Genomic DNA, 13,896 nt, shown 5'->3' on the forward strand with positions numbered 1-13,896 from the left:
TTGCAAGCCCCTGTGGGGGCTCACCCACCCCTTCTGCTGCAGCCGTGGGGGCATCCCCGCCGCTTTGCTCCACAGCGCCATCTCCGCCCTCTTCTTCACGTGGAGCTGTGTAGAGGGAGACATAGAACACAAGCATCAGGGTACTGTACAATGGTCCCCTAGACAGGAAGCAATAGCAGATGAGTGGCACTGTCAAAGATCACTTCCATCATGTCCCTCCACAACTCATGGGTCAGTGCAGGTAAAACACATCCGGTAACAGGCATGGCGCATGCTATGGACATTAGCAACCATGTCCAAGGGATTCTTGAAACATACAATGTTGTTTTGGAACTCACATGCATCATGGGCCATGCCTATCACATGCACACACTTCACCCTAGTTTCATCCATCTGGCCTCGTACACCACAGACACAGTGGATACAAGGATGACTAGGCTGCATCAGTGAACCTGAACATTGCGACAGACATGTGCCATGCATCCCTGGCATTCACAAGTCACAGACACGCAGGTCAGACAAACAGACATGGACAGCATACATGTACATGGCCTCAGCACCCATCACTCACCCCCACCCATGTCCAGGAACAGAGACTGGCATGCTTTCATGTGGCCATTCCGCATAGGGCAACCCATGTTGCATTTGAACACATGCACCAACCGTGTGGTTCACACATTACTGGTCTCACATGCATGACGTCCCTGCACACACACATGCATACATGGCCTATGTCACACATACAGGCAAGTATCAGACAACCAGCACACTGCGACATGCCCTGTCTCACACAGCAATGCTTGGCCACTTACCGCTCAACTCCAGACGGGTCTGCCTCTCAAGGATCTGGGCGTGGAGCGCTGGGCCTACGCGTTCCAGGACCCTCATCTGGATGGTACTCATGCGGCCCCGGCCCCCCTCCACGAGGCGCCGGGCCTTCAAGAGGGTCCTGGACCTGCAGTCATCCCAGCGCTTCTTGACATGTTGGTAGTCATGGACTGCCACCCCCTCCGCGATGATGGCAGTCATGATGTCCGTCCAGATCCGAGTCTGTCCTTCCTTGTTGGCGCGCTTACTTCCGAAGAGGGCATCGTACTGCCCCAGGACTTGCTCCACCAGGACACCAACTTCGGTGGCAGTGAAGCTGGTGCCCCTCTGCCTCTCTGGCCAGGGGTTGCCAGTGGTGCCAGATGTTGCAGTGCCCGACATGGCAACTCCAGAGGCAGGAGTGGGTGGGCAACTGGGTCCTGCTGCTGGGCTGTGGAGCGATGGTATCCCAGTCGGGAGTCTTCTGTTCCAGCAGGGGTGGACACAGCAAATGGACCCCTGCAGATGGCTGATGTGCAGGCACCAAATGGCAGGCACGGTGGCAGCAGGCAGGCAGGCAGGCAGCAGCAGATGGCTTGTGGGAGGCTGCTCGGGGCTCTGGGGGGCAGTAATTCGGCCTTTTGGGCAGGAGCGTGGTCTTCCGTGTGCTTACGTGTGGCCAGCTTGATACGGAGTGATTTGGCACGTGAAAATCTTGCACGTCTGAGTGTAAATCGAGGAAAGGCCCTTAGCGCGTAAGCGCATCAGCATGCATACGCGATTTCATTGGCCCAAAGGCCCTTAGTGCGTAAGCGCGTCTGTGACATTTCGCGCACGGGCGTTTCCCTGGCAGGGCTTGTAGATCCCATGTGCCTTTACATTGCTCTGTACGTGTTTTTCATGGGGTGCGGTGCGTGTGTTTTCCAGCCGTTGGGGTTCACACACTATTACTTCACAGCGGGTGTTGGCTACGCATTCTTCTACACGCAAGGCAGACGGTGAGTGGTAGCCCGCTCCCCCAGGCCCGATCACGTGAAAAACTTCACGCGAACCCGCGTAATACACGTAGCCCGCTCCCCCAGGCCCGATCGCGTGAAAAACTTCACGCGAAACCCTGTAATACACGTAGCCCGCTCCCCCAGGCCCGATCGCATGAAAAACTTCACGTGAACCCCGTAATACATGTATCCCTCTCCCCCAGGCCCGATCGCGTGAAAAACTTCACGCGAACCCCCGTAATACACGTAGCCCGCTCCCCCAGGCCCGATCGCGTGAAAAAATTCACGCGAACCCCCGTAATACACGTAGCCCGCTCCCCCACGCGAACCCCCGTAATACACGTAGCCCGCTCCCCCAGGCCCGATCGCGTGAAAAACTTCACGCGAACCCCAGGCACAATAGCAGTATGGGACATTAATCATTGCTGTATATTGGTGCTTTTGTGATGCGCAGGGACGCTACCGCCTGCTTTCGTGTGGCGGACGTGTTTAGGCCTGTGCGTGTCTTTGGCCGTGCGTGGCTTTGCCCTATTCGATTCCATGAATACGTGCGGTTCATGTGCGTGTGGGCGTTCCGTCTGCTTCCCAGCATACATCCCAGTTACGCCCTTATTTACGCGCGTTGTTCCCCATTCCGCGCGTTATGCCCCGTGTTCCACCCCCTTTTTGGTGTGTGCACCGAGGTTGTGCGCTTTCACTGTGCGCGTCGCGCACGCCGTTTGGGATGTTTCAGTGACGTGTGCGCCATGCACGGGTTTGGCGCACATCCCGAGGAAAACACGCGCAGGGACTTCCATGAATCGCACGTGTGTGCCTGTTTTCCCTAACAGTTTCTTCGGACATATTTTCTATATATATGTTAAATATATATAAAATAATAATTAAATGGTTTGTATTGTAAAGTGTGTACCATTAGCTTCACTATTTTTTGACATTTCGTCATGTGGGAAGTGCTCCTCTAGCCATTCCAGAGTACTAGACAGTTCTGTGAGAAAAAAAATATATATATTTTTTTAATCTAATACAGAAAGTTTATAAAGATATGAGTAAAATGATGTACACTTACTATTTCAGGTAAGATATGTTCTGGGTACTCTGTAGGTCTGGTCTTGGTCTTAGTTGTGGAGTGTCTGTGAGGTCATTATGTTGGAAGCCTATTTATTTTCTCTTCGTATATTCCATTTTAGAATATATTGTATTTAATTGAATGGTTAGTGCGGTAAATATATGGGTTACATTTCTTATGTATTACTACATATATGTTTGTGTACTACTTTGTGAATTTTTTAAATGTTATCATGTTGTAATATACCCCCCCCAGACTTTTTAGGTAGTGGTACTGTTGTCCGAATATCTCCGTGGACATCAAAAATGTTCACGGACATTACATTCAGTAGAAGTGGTTCAGTATGTTCCATATCACATGTACATAAAGTCAAAGTTACTATTGTTAATCTTTGCTACTAAAAACCTATGAAATTCAGTGAAAAAAACGTTGCTAAAGGGACGTTATGGTTAAGTTGTGCTAGTAAAAACCTATGAAATTCAGTGAAATAAACTTTGTTAATGGGACGTTATGGTTAAGTTGTGCTACTAAAAACCTATGAAATTCAGTGAAAAAACTTTGTTAAAGGGACGTGGTTGCTTAGCTTACCATAACTGGCGAATTTCAAGGGTTTTTCGGTTTTACTTGGAACCATAACGTCCCTTTAACAAAGTTTTTTCACTGAATTTCATAGGTTTTTAGTAGCACAACTTAACCATAACGTCCCTTTAACAAAGTTTTTTCACTGAATATATATATATATATATATATATACCTTTATATATATATCTCTATATATATCTCTCTCTCTCTATATATATATATATATATATATATATATATATATATATATATATATATATATATATATATATGTTTCAACACTTAACTGTCTATTTTTAGACTTGCACATTTTTGGGAAATCATAGAGTATATGTGGATACCACACATTGCTTTATGTATTGTGCAGCAACAGGAATCCTTGATTAGTAATGAAAGGCTCTAACATACATTTCATAACTTTGTGTGTGACCTGTGATGGGTGAGAGCCATCTTATTTCAATATGTACAATCAATCTCATGGGCTTGAAGAAAATGTATCGTCCCTTCAGATGGCTTAGCAGCATGGGTGAAACAGGGTGGTAGACAGGCTTAGCATACACGTCTGGCACTTCAAACAGGGAACAGGGTTGAGGGTCTTTCACAGCATATATCATAAATGTTGGGGTCTGCGAGAGGACAGGACATGTTCTATGGAAGCAGCTTGTTTTTCTCCAACCCAGCTTCAGCCCGGTCATCTGCAGGTCAATGATGGACTGCAGAAGGTGGAAGATACTGTGTTTGTAATGTAGCTTGTTTGTGCCTAATCTCTCATGAGAACAGGTCTGCAGTGGAGCCACCGAGGGGAGGAGGGTGAGGGAGGCGCTGGGCTTGCTGTGCGCGGTCAGGAGGGGGAGAGCTGCAGCCCTGCAGACTGCTTGTTTTAGTGAGGCCTAAATCTGTTATTTTCAAAATGGAGTCTAAAGGTGTCACAAAATGGAGTCGGTATTATACCATAGGATGAGCCGTGCAGCCCCATGTGTCGACCTGCAGCCATCCCGCATCCTGTGCACAGGTGCGTAGATGGCGGCTGGGCAAGTCATTGGCTGCACGTTGGTATGAAATGGTGGGGGGCCTAAAGACCTTACCTCCCATTCACTGAACAGCCTCTGCTGGAAGGCAAATGGGAGTCACTTAATAGTGTGGTGTCAAAAGTCAGGGTCATTTAGCAAGTGTGATAACGTATGTGTGGCTGTGTATGACTCTCCGTGGATGAGGGTATATTGTCAGTTTGCGCAAGGTGGAATGTGTGAGTTGTGTGTTCTTCACAATATTGTTAAGCTGTGGCCTGGTGTGGTTCCTGACATGGGCTATACAGTTCATGGGTGCCAGCGCTGCTAGTGCTAGTGGCTCTTGGTTCTGGGACCCTCCTCTCGTGCCTCTCCTGTTTCATCTCTTCATGGCCGTGATTCTTCTAGCGGCTCTTGGAAGCAGACTTTTTGGTGTTGCTAGTCGTTTTTGTCCCTTTCTTGTAGCGTCTTATCTCGTCTAAAAAATTGCACCATTTTTTTCGGCCTGGATTAGTACTGGTAGTAGCTTCACTCATAGGTTTCTCTGACTGCATTGCAGTCTTTGGTAAGGTTTTGTTGTCACTGTCGATCTCAGAGCTTGCTGGTGAGCTGTTTGGGGTGCTTTCCCGGTAGTTAGTTCGATAGCTGTCTTCCCATTTGGCCTGGAAGGTGTACACGTGGTTGTCTCTGTAGTCCCTTTCATCATGAGCAAATTTGCAGCATTTCCCAAGTTTGACCTCATCTTGGTGGTTCTTCAAAAAGTCATACATGATTTTATAGTTGCGTTCCTTGGTGCTTGTTTGAGCATCGCATTTATCAATTTCTGATATGAGGTTATTGATTTCAATCCAAGAAATCCTGGTGAAACACTTGCCCCTACTCAACATGGACAAAGACATCCGACCTTAGATCTCCCAGAAACCACAGATGTCTTACAGCAAAGCATCAACTTTGCTGACACTTCTCAGCCTGTTGTTAATGAAATCAGAGACTGGCACCAGAGACAACTGGCTAGTCCTATCCAAACCTTCTGGCTTCCACAAATGTGGAAACTGTTCAATGTGCCCCCATGCCATGAATAATAAATTTGTTTTATTTAGGGAAAACCACACTCACAACATCACAGACATTATCAACGGTAAATCCAAGTTTGTAATATACGTCATCATCTGTACATGCAAATTACTATATATTGACTGCACCATCCGAGAATTATGCACAAGAATACAAGAGCACCCGGCACTAATAAAATCACAGGACTCGAGATACCCAGTGGCCCAGCATTGGCAGGAGATGCATCAATTGCAACAAAAAGAAGACATATATTTTGTGGGTTTGGAACTCTTTAAAGGAGAACGGAGAGGAGGAGACAGAGAACTAAGACTACGACAAAGGGAAGCAAGACTGATTTGTTAATACAGGAATGTGAGCCTGGGCCTCAACACGGACCATGAGCTCAAGGTATTTCTATGAACCATGTTTGTATATAATATGACTTTAATATGCTCCCTCCTAGCACCAACTGGGAAACCACAGCCTACTTTACCACACATCCCAGATATTGCTCCATCCCACTACCCCTTGGAACCCGTGTTACGATTCAGAGACCATAGTTGGACCACCAACACATGTATGTTATGTGTCCCTCCACCCAGCATTAACAAATCCCAAATGGGATAACTCATATCCACTGTAGGTAGTGCTCCCCACAGGACACAGAATCTAATGTCCCACCGGCTCACACATGCCCTGAGACATGCCCCAGCATACCACAGGAAGCCAATTGTGGACACACTGGCAATCTAACGCCAGCTAGCCGCAAGACCCATGGAGTCACACTCTTGAGCTTCCCAGGTTAGACTTACCACCCATATGCATGACTACAGCAAACTGTGCGCTATTAAGCACAGCAAACATCCGACCATGCACAGACTACCCCGAGTCAACACATTAAGGGGCAATCATTGTGCATTAGGGAGCTTGCACCATGCACTAACAACCTGTGCCACAACCACACAACACCATTATCACATGGTGTAACCAGTCACAATTGCCTTGCTCAAGATAGTCACAGTGACACCCAAACGCAACTATTAGCAGACAAAACAGCAAATAATTGAGATCCACTATGATAATTAGTGGAGACATTTGGGGGGCACTATCCACTATGCCCGCCCCTCGCTGATGCAGGATGACTGCACACTAAGCCTGGCAGACCAGCCAGCCCATTACCACATGCATATTAAACATGGGGAAACCTTGTGTTCACTTCGGCAACCGAATTCTCACATTAAATAATTGGGATCTACCTTGATCATCAGTGGAGAAATTGGGGGGCAAATTCCCCAATACCCGCCCTTCTCTGGTGCATTACGATTACACACTCAGCCTGGCACAACTGCCAGCCCAATGCTATGTGCCTCTCACACATGGGAAAACCTTGTGCTCACTAGATAAACTGTTGATGTCCTTTTGAAACTTCAGGCCATTTCCTCATCATACAGCGAATCAGAGCCAACCTCTGACTCAGCTGTACTAACAACGTATCAACGTTGACATTATATACAGCTCACCAAGCAGCCGAACGGGATCGCATATCAGATGATCGCCATGAGGACATTTGAGAACCACCAGCCCCGCCAGGCTCCAGGTAAAGTTTCCCTCCACCACTAACTGCTCCGCGCCCCCACTACCTCTCCAGAAAACACCAGCAGGGCCTGCACACCCCTTTTGGCCACTAGCCCGCACTGGCATACCACCCCTCCCTCGGACCCCTGTCCCTCACTAACAGGGCCATGCACACTTGTCCGGTGCATGTAGGGGTGACAACTCACTGAGTCTTAAACACATGCAGGCACATGACTGTGGTCGGCACAGCATGATCACCAGTGCCTTTAGCAGTGAAGATGGCCAACTAGCACATTGTGGACAACTAAAGCACATACATCAGCCATCCGCACTACCAGAGACGTGAAGTCCAGAAAAGGCCACTTCTGGATAAGATTACCTCTATTAATGCTGATCTACACAAGGATATCTTGTGGTGGTGCTTGACAGGTAAGTTCAGCATAAAATCAAAGAACATTTTGGGGAATCAGTATGACAGCAGACATCTGACAAACATATCTGTGATAACATCATTGCATGCTTGAATCACTAATTTCATAATGCATGCAGGGCTAGGTGCTAATTTCAATGTTCACAACACTCAACACAACATTAAAATGTGTTTAACATATACGTGTATATATAGTGACTCAGACAGCTTCCAGATGTCGTTGTTGGGGTATGATGGTTGCAAAACCAGTCACACCATTGGCTTCCAAGGGCATCTTCTATCAAAGGGTTGGGATGGATGTGTATATGTTCAGTTCCCAAAGCGCATCAACAGTATTCATTAGGCCTTGTATTGTTTACTTTATTCACATATTGTCTCAAACCAAACAATCATGCTATTATGCTTAGTCGTGTTTTCAAATGTTCGGTTATAAAGGGTATAGTGATTTCATCCTTGTGCCTACATGAAGGCACAGGTTTGATGTTGTGCAGTCTATGGAAGGTAATTGTAAGAGGCAGGTGGGTGTATCGTTGTGGTTATAAAAGGCACAGATCTGATATTCAGAATCAGTCTGTGGAAGGCCTTTGAAGAGGCAGGTGCGTGTAGTCAGTGCCTAATATGTGGGGGTGTTTGCCATGCCTGAGCACAAGCTCTTATGTCTGAACACAGGTACTTATGGTCTTAGCCTCGGTTAATGAGAGTTTGGGATTTGATCATGAACTCAAACTACAAAAATAAACCCGCGTGATGTCGTATTCAAAATACCTGCGAAAAGTTTAAGACGGCATTAGGCCTACTTTGGAAGAGCCTGGGGATGATAACCGAATACATCAACACACAACACAGAGAGTAGTATACTCGTCCCATAGAATTGTTCCAAGCTCTAACTTCCATGAATAAAACGAGAGGTTTATATGGCTATTTTGAAACACTTTTAACATGTATACAATGCTAAGAATGCCACAGTGATGTGTAAAACTAACACACGTGATACATCGCACAAACCACTTGTAGGTATTATTCAGAAGAAATAAAAATAACATGGGTGCAATTCTTCCCACACAGGACATTTTTGTATTCCCAAGTTCATTTAATGAACACATTAGAAGTAAAAAAAAACGTATGCATTCATGCGAATCATACGTCAGAGTGTGAAGGTCATGTTAAAGCTGGAGGGCTAGCTTGCCAAAACCCCAAGAGTAACATGACTCAAAGAAACGTGTTAAAATAGAGCTGAGAGAAAGCGAACAGCCACAGCATGGATTTACACGATGCAGAAATAGAAGCAGCACCTGGCAGGACAATGCACTTCTGTACAGCACGTTGGGATTCTATGGTAGGAAGATATGGCGACTGACAGCCCTCAAAATGAATCCTTACCCGAAAAGCCTAGTACGAAGACGGGACCACCGGCTCTGCCTCATCTGTTAACTTCCGTCTTCGGTGGGCCACTTCCAGAAAGGTCATGCTAATAACTGCTTCCCCGTGGATTACCTGCGCCCTGTGAAAACCATTAAGAACGGGATCACATTGCAACAACTGGGGAGAGGAAATGGCCGCGCGTTTACGCATTCATAATCGCGGTGCTACAGCCCGTGAAGCCAGAAAAAGCACGTCACCGTTTGGATGTTTGTATACACAAGGGACCACCAGGTGTGTAGCGATGCTACGTTTACCGAATTTGCTCTCACACATATCATGGGGAAACGCAGTTCTGAAAAAAATCGTAGGGAAATTCATATGGTCACCAGCTGGCGATCCTTAATCCCTAAAACAAGAGTATTACCAGATGTTTCTGGAAAAAAAAAACTGCCACACAACTCTTGGTTAATGTAAAGGCAAATGCTATTTAACCTCTTAACCGTCCGAGTTTTTCTGTATAATTTTAGACTGACAACTCAGTACCATGAAGGTTTTAGGAAATGACTAACGAAATTATAAGTAACCACGTGGCAATGTGTCATTTTTTATATGAAAAGAGGTAACACGCTGCGAAACGAAATCTCCTTCCCCTGCAATTAGTATGATACATGACCCTGAAAGACAGATGTGGGCATCCCGCAACCACCGACAGGAAGATGTAAGCAAGCGCGAACCTAGCTGTTTCTTAAAAACTCGAGTGTTTTCCCTTTTTTTTTGTTTTGCCTCATTTATTTCAAAATACTGCAAGCCTCCTTTTGACTGGAACCGGAAACTCTTACCCCAGGAACAGCCCTAGGAAATTAAATACAATTGTTTGGAGACAGAACATCGCATCTAATGCCGTGCCACATCAAACGGCAATCTTGTTGCTGCTTTGAAGTTTATTCCCGCTGCAAAAATAAAATACAATTGTGCACTAGTGTCACCCCTGTTTAGGAGTTAATGAAAGATTTGCACCTGTGCTGCTGCTGCAGACAGTAACTGGCTCCTGCAGCGAATGTGTTTTCTGCCTGAGACGGCTGTAAACGCCCTGAGTAAGAACACTGAGCACTGCTAATGGACAGGTTTATTTTAAAGCATGCCATCTGCTATCAATCAGAGAGCAGCATAGGAAGAGAGCACCGCTGCCCTCCTTTCGGAGAAGCCTGATAAAGATAAGGCTCGTGTGCTCTGGTACATTTAGTCCCCCAGAGAATTAAACATCAAAACCACTCAGCAGCCACACCAGCAGTAATAAAAGTGCCTTCACTTAAAAGTGATATTCTGAATTTACGATTATATGTATCCATAAAGTGTTTTCTTAATCCCCTTCCTCATTGTGACTCTCAAGGAGCGCTATACATTAGACGCAATAAGCAGGTAATCATCTACTTCCCATTATGCACACAAGCATCTTCAGGGGGAGGGCTCCTGGGAGGGCGTATTACTTTCTATAATCATTGCTGCCCCCACCTCCTCTCTCCCCATCCATGTGCTACATCACCCTGGGAAGTAGTCAATGCATAGTATCAAATTTCGAGTTTAATGTTGGTTCTAATTGGAACAGATTGGATACCCGTCCCTGAAAAACTGTCATCTGTCCGATAACTCTTTATATGTACTTACCAAGATGACCAGTGAAGGTTGCTTAGTGGTCAACTAAATGACTCATCCTGGGAACACAACTCTGTTTCTCTACCATTTCTGCTATTTTCGAGCAGTCGACAATAATAATAATGATAATACACATAATAATATTCATAATAAACATAATAATAATAATAATAATAATAATAATAATGAAATTAATACCCACACCATTTGCCAGATATCTCCATTATGTGCCCTTCTAACAATGTGTGCCCTTCTACCATCATTTGTCAAGTATTGGCATCATATTGAGCTCCTGATTCTCATAAGACAGGTATTGCCACCTAAAGTTGAGGCATGCAACATTGTTATGGATGACATGCGCCCAGTTAGTTTAGTGGCACAAGCCCAATATCGATCCATGAGACAGCTGTCCCTTCTTCCATTCTGGAAAAGTCAACTGTAGTTTTGCAGTCTTTGTTGTCTCCCACACGATTCTTTCCATGTCTTCAGAAGCACAATGCCACATTCGCCAATGGGATCACAACCAATGGACCTGATTCATCTTCTACCCATGTCAGTAGTTTGGCATGTTTAGCTGATGACTTCAAACATCCATTGTTCACTCTCTGCACCTCTTGCACATATTTTGACTTCAGTACTGTACAGAACATCAGTCCTCCTTCCCATCTCTTCTTGAACTTCACTGATCCATAGACTAAGACTTGAGTTTGTTCCCAACATCCAGGTGATCCAGCTATTTCTGTTACATCAGGCCAATCCATTGTCTTCATGTATTCAATGACTACTTCTTCCTGTCCTGCTGCAGGATACACAAGCATTTTCCTCTCCCATCCAGGTCCCCGTTCCATCTGTGAAGTCTTGCTATAATCATCCTGGAATGGATATGACCATTTCGATCTCCATCATAAAGTAGCCTAACTTCCCTGAAATTGTCCTCTGGACATACATGCTGCAAGATTAATGAGGCACCTGGCATCATGTTCTGGGTCTTCTGTGGAGATAAAATATTGCACTGTATTTATGGCATAGGGGATGAGAGCACAAATGTAGAAACTCTCCTTAGATGATTTTCCTCTAATTCCCTCATGTGCTAGTGCCACATGTTATTACCCAAGCGTGCTACATTATCTAGATAGGTATTTATCCCCTCATTATCTTCATCTGCATCTCTCCTGTGTCTTTTAGAAGCCTTGTACCATTCATGAAGTATATCAAAGGAAGTTCCTATAGTAGGAAGAACCATAGAGACCTCTACCTCAGTCGAAGTACTACATGATAGAGAATGTGCGCAATGAGGAACAGAAAGACAAAGAGAGTAATCGTACAGGCATATACTATGCACAAAAACATACACATCCTTTTCTTGTGCCATTGTGGTACTTATTGCACATGTTCATTCTCTAGAACTGTGTCGGCTTCTACAATTCTCATTTTTAATAAAATCATCAAATTTCTTTACACTTGCAACTGTAACATCTGATAAAATATTGCGATGAGAAGCCTTCTTTTCACGGCCCATTTTTAGGATCCTGTAAGAAAAAAAGTCCCAATATCAAGGTCTCTTCTGACACGAGCAGGATAAGCTTGAAGTATAAACACAAAGACAGCATGTACAAGCCGATGAACATCACTGTCAGTAAGTACCATATGTTTAACTGCTTAGAACAGGTTTTCACCATGAAATTAATCTGGATACTGATCTTGTTTCCACTTTCAGATCAAGAATTGACATTTAGGCATAACTTTGATGCTTTAATGTGTTTCTAAAAGTTCATTTTCGAAATTCCTGAAATTCTCAGCAAGTCTTTGCACACCTGCTAAAATATCTACATGGAGTGTCCACTGAATCTCAGTTCATTACAAAATCTGTATTATCTGCTGGTTTGCTGGTTACTTCATTGTCCTTCGTCATCGATTGAGTCTGCACACGCTGACATTCTTCTTGTCTTGCTTCTGGATCAGCAACGGTGGGAGGGTGGGTCTCACCTTTATAGGCTTACACGTCACCCAGATGAAGCCAAGCTCTTCATCCGTGGACCTTTACAGCTGATGGGGTTATATTCTCAATGCAAAAGGGACCATGGAATCGTGGCTCATGCCACTTTCTAGTAAAGTTTTGAATGAGAACTAGGTCTCCAACATATAACTTAGGTGCCAATAGTAGTTGAATTGGGTTGACTTTTGAATTGTCTTCTTCTGTGTTCTGAAACCAACTCCCCTTGGGCTTGACTTGATATGAAATGAGAGACATGCTATAGGTCATACATGTCAAATAGTCATGCATCTCATCACCTACGATTTTAGCTAAACTCTGCACTTTTACTTTTAGTTGGAGGAGCGAGGGGCATTCTCATTCAACACCCTGTCACTAGTTCATGCGGGGTGAGGTGGTGGTCTGATCCTGGCTGATTATAAATGGCATATAAAGCTAGGGGTAGGCAAAATAGCCATCCCTTCTTCAAATTCAATTTCATCTTGGCAATCCTTTCTTTGAGGAGGCTGTAAGTGATTTCAATCTGGTACACACCCAAGTCTCGCCCAGAATGTAGTACGCAATTGAAGCCCTTATTTATTTCTGTCTATAAATACAATATTTTGAACGATATACCACTCATATCACACCCTTATCCTGAGACCCGCCCCCCCTACCGGTCACACTGAACCAGGAATCAGGCTGGTTTGCAAAGGTAAATATTTATTTGTGCATTGAAGATTTAATCACAGTATATTTTAATAGGTAAACAACAATCACCAAAGGGGTGACAGAACACGGAAAAATATCTTTAATACACTAGGAATACGTAATAAGCACAAAAACAAATGCAGCACAGAACAGAATACTTTTGTGTTGGTTTGGACAGATGGCACTATGGTTAGAGGTTCCCCCTGCAACCCCCATCAACCCCACTTAAGGCAATTTAATAGATGTGAGGAGCGAGCATGTATTCAGGAATAGCACAAATCAAACAGAATATCAGTCCCACCTTCCCCCAAACACAAGAGAAAAACGGAATTGACTTTTCAGCTGTCAGAATGGCTTTAACATTTTCTTTAGAATTGACTGAGAAAAAACACCAAATATGGTCAAAAATACTTAAATTGTTGTAAATTCCTATGGGTGCTGCTTTGAACAGTTGCACATAGTCACAAACAATGATTTAGTTCAATGAAAGAATTTAAAATCTCAAAGTTCAAGTAAGATACAATTTAAAGCTATTTCACACGTGTAGAATTCTTTCAGAATTGTAATTCGCGGGAAACTTTTCCTTGCGCAATATTTGCGACAACAGGAGAATCGCACTGTTTTGCAATACGGTTTTGGTTCCTATCGATAGCTATGGATGTTAGGTAGGAATTTCGTTT

At 44.6% G+C, this 13,896-nt stretch overlaps 1 long non-coding RNA gene across 1 annotated transcript in view; it reads right to left on the reverse strand.

The window, feature by feature from the left end:
• LOC138489787 (uncharacterized) overlaps positions 1-9,123 on the reverse strand; it is a 142,124-nt gene extending 133,001 nt beyond the window's left edge. Inside the window, exon 1 of the long non-coding RNA XR_011274903.1 lies at positions 8,899-9,123. This is a non-coding gene — a long non-coding RNA (uncharacterized lncRNA). The remainder of the gene's footprint in view (positions 1-8,898) is intronic.
• Between the last annotated feature and the right edge of the window lie 4,773 nt (positions 9,124-13,896).

The sequence above is a fragment of the Ambystoma mexicanum genome, chromosome 9, assembly GCF_040938575.1.
Source record: "Ambystoma mexicanum isolate Mex_15411 chromosome 9, UKY_AmexF1_1, whole genome shotgun sequence".
NCBI classification, from domain to species: domain Eukaryota; kingdom Metazoa; phylum Chordata; class Amphibia; order Caudata; family Ambystomatidae; genus Ambystoma; species Ambystoma mexicanum.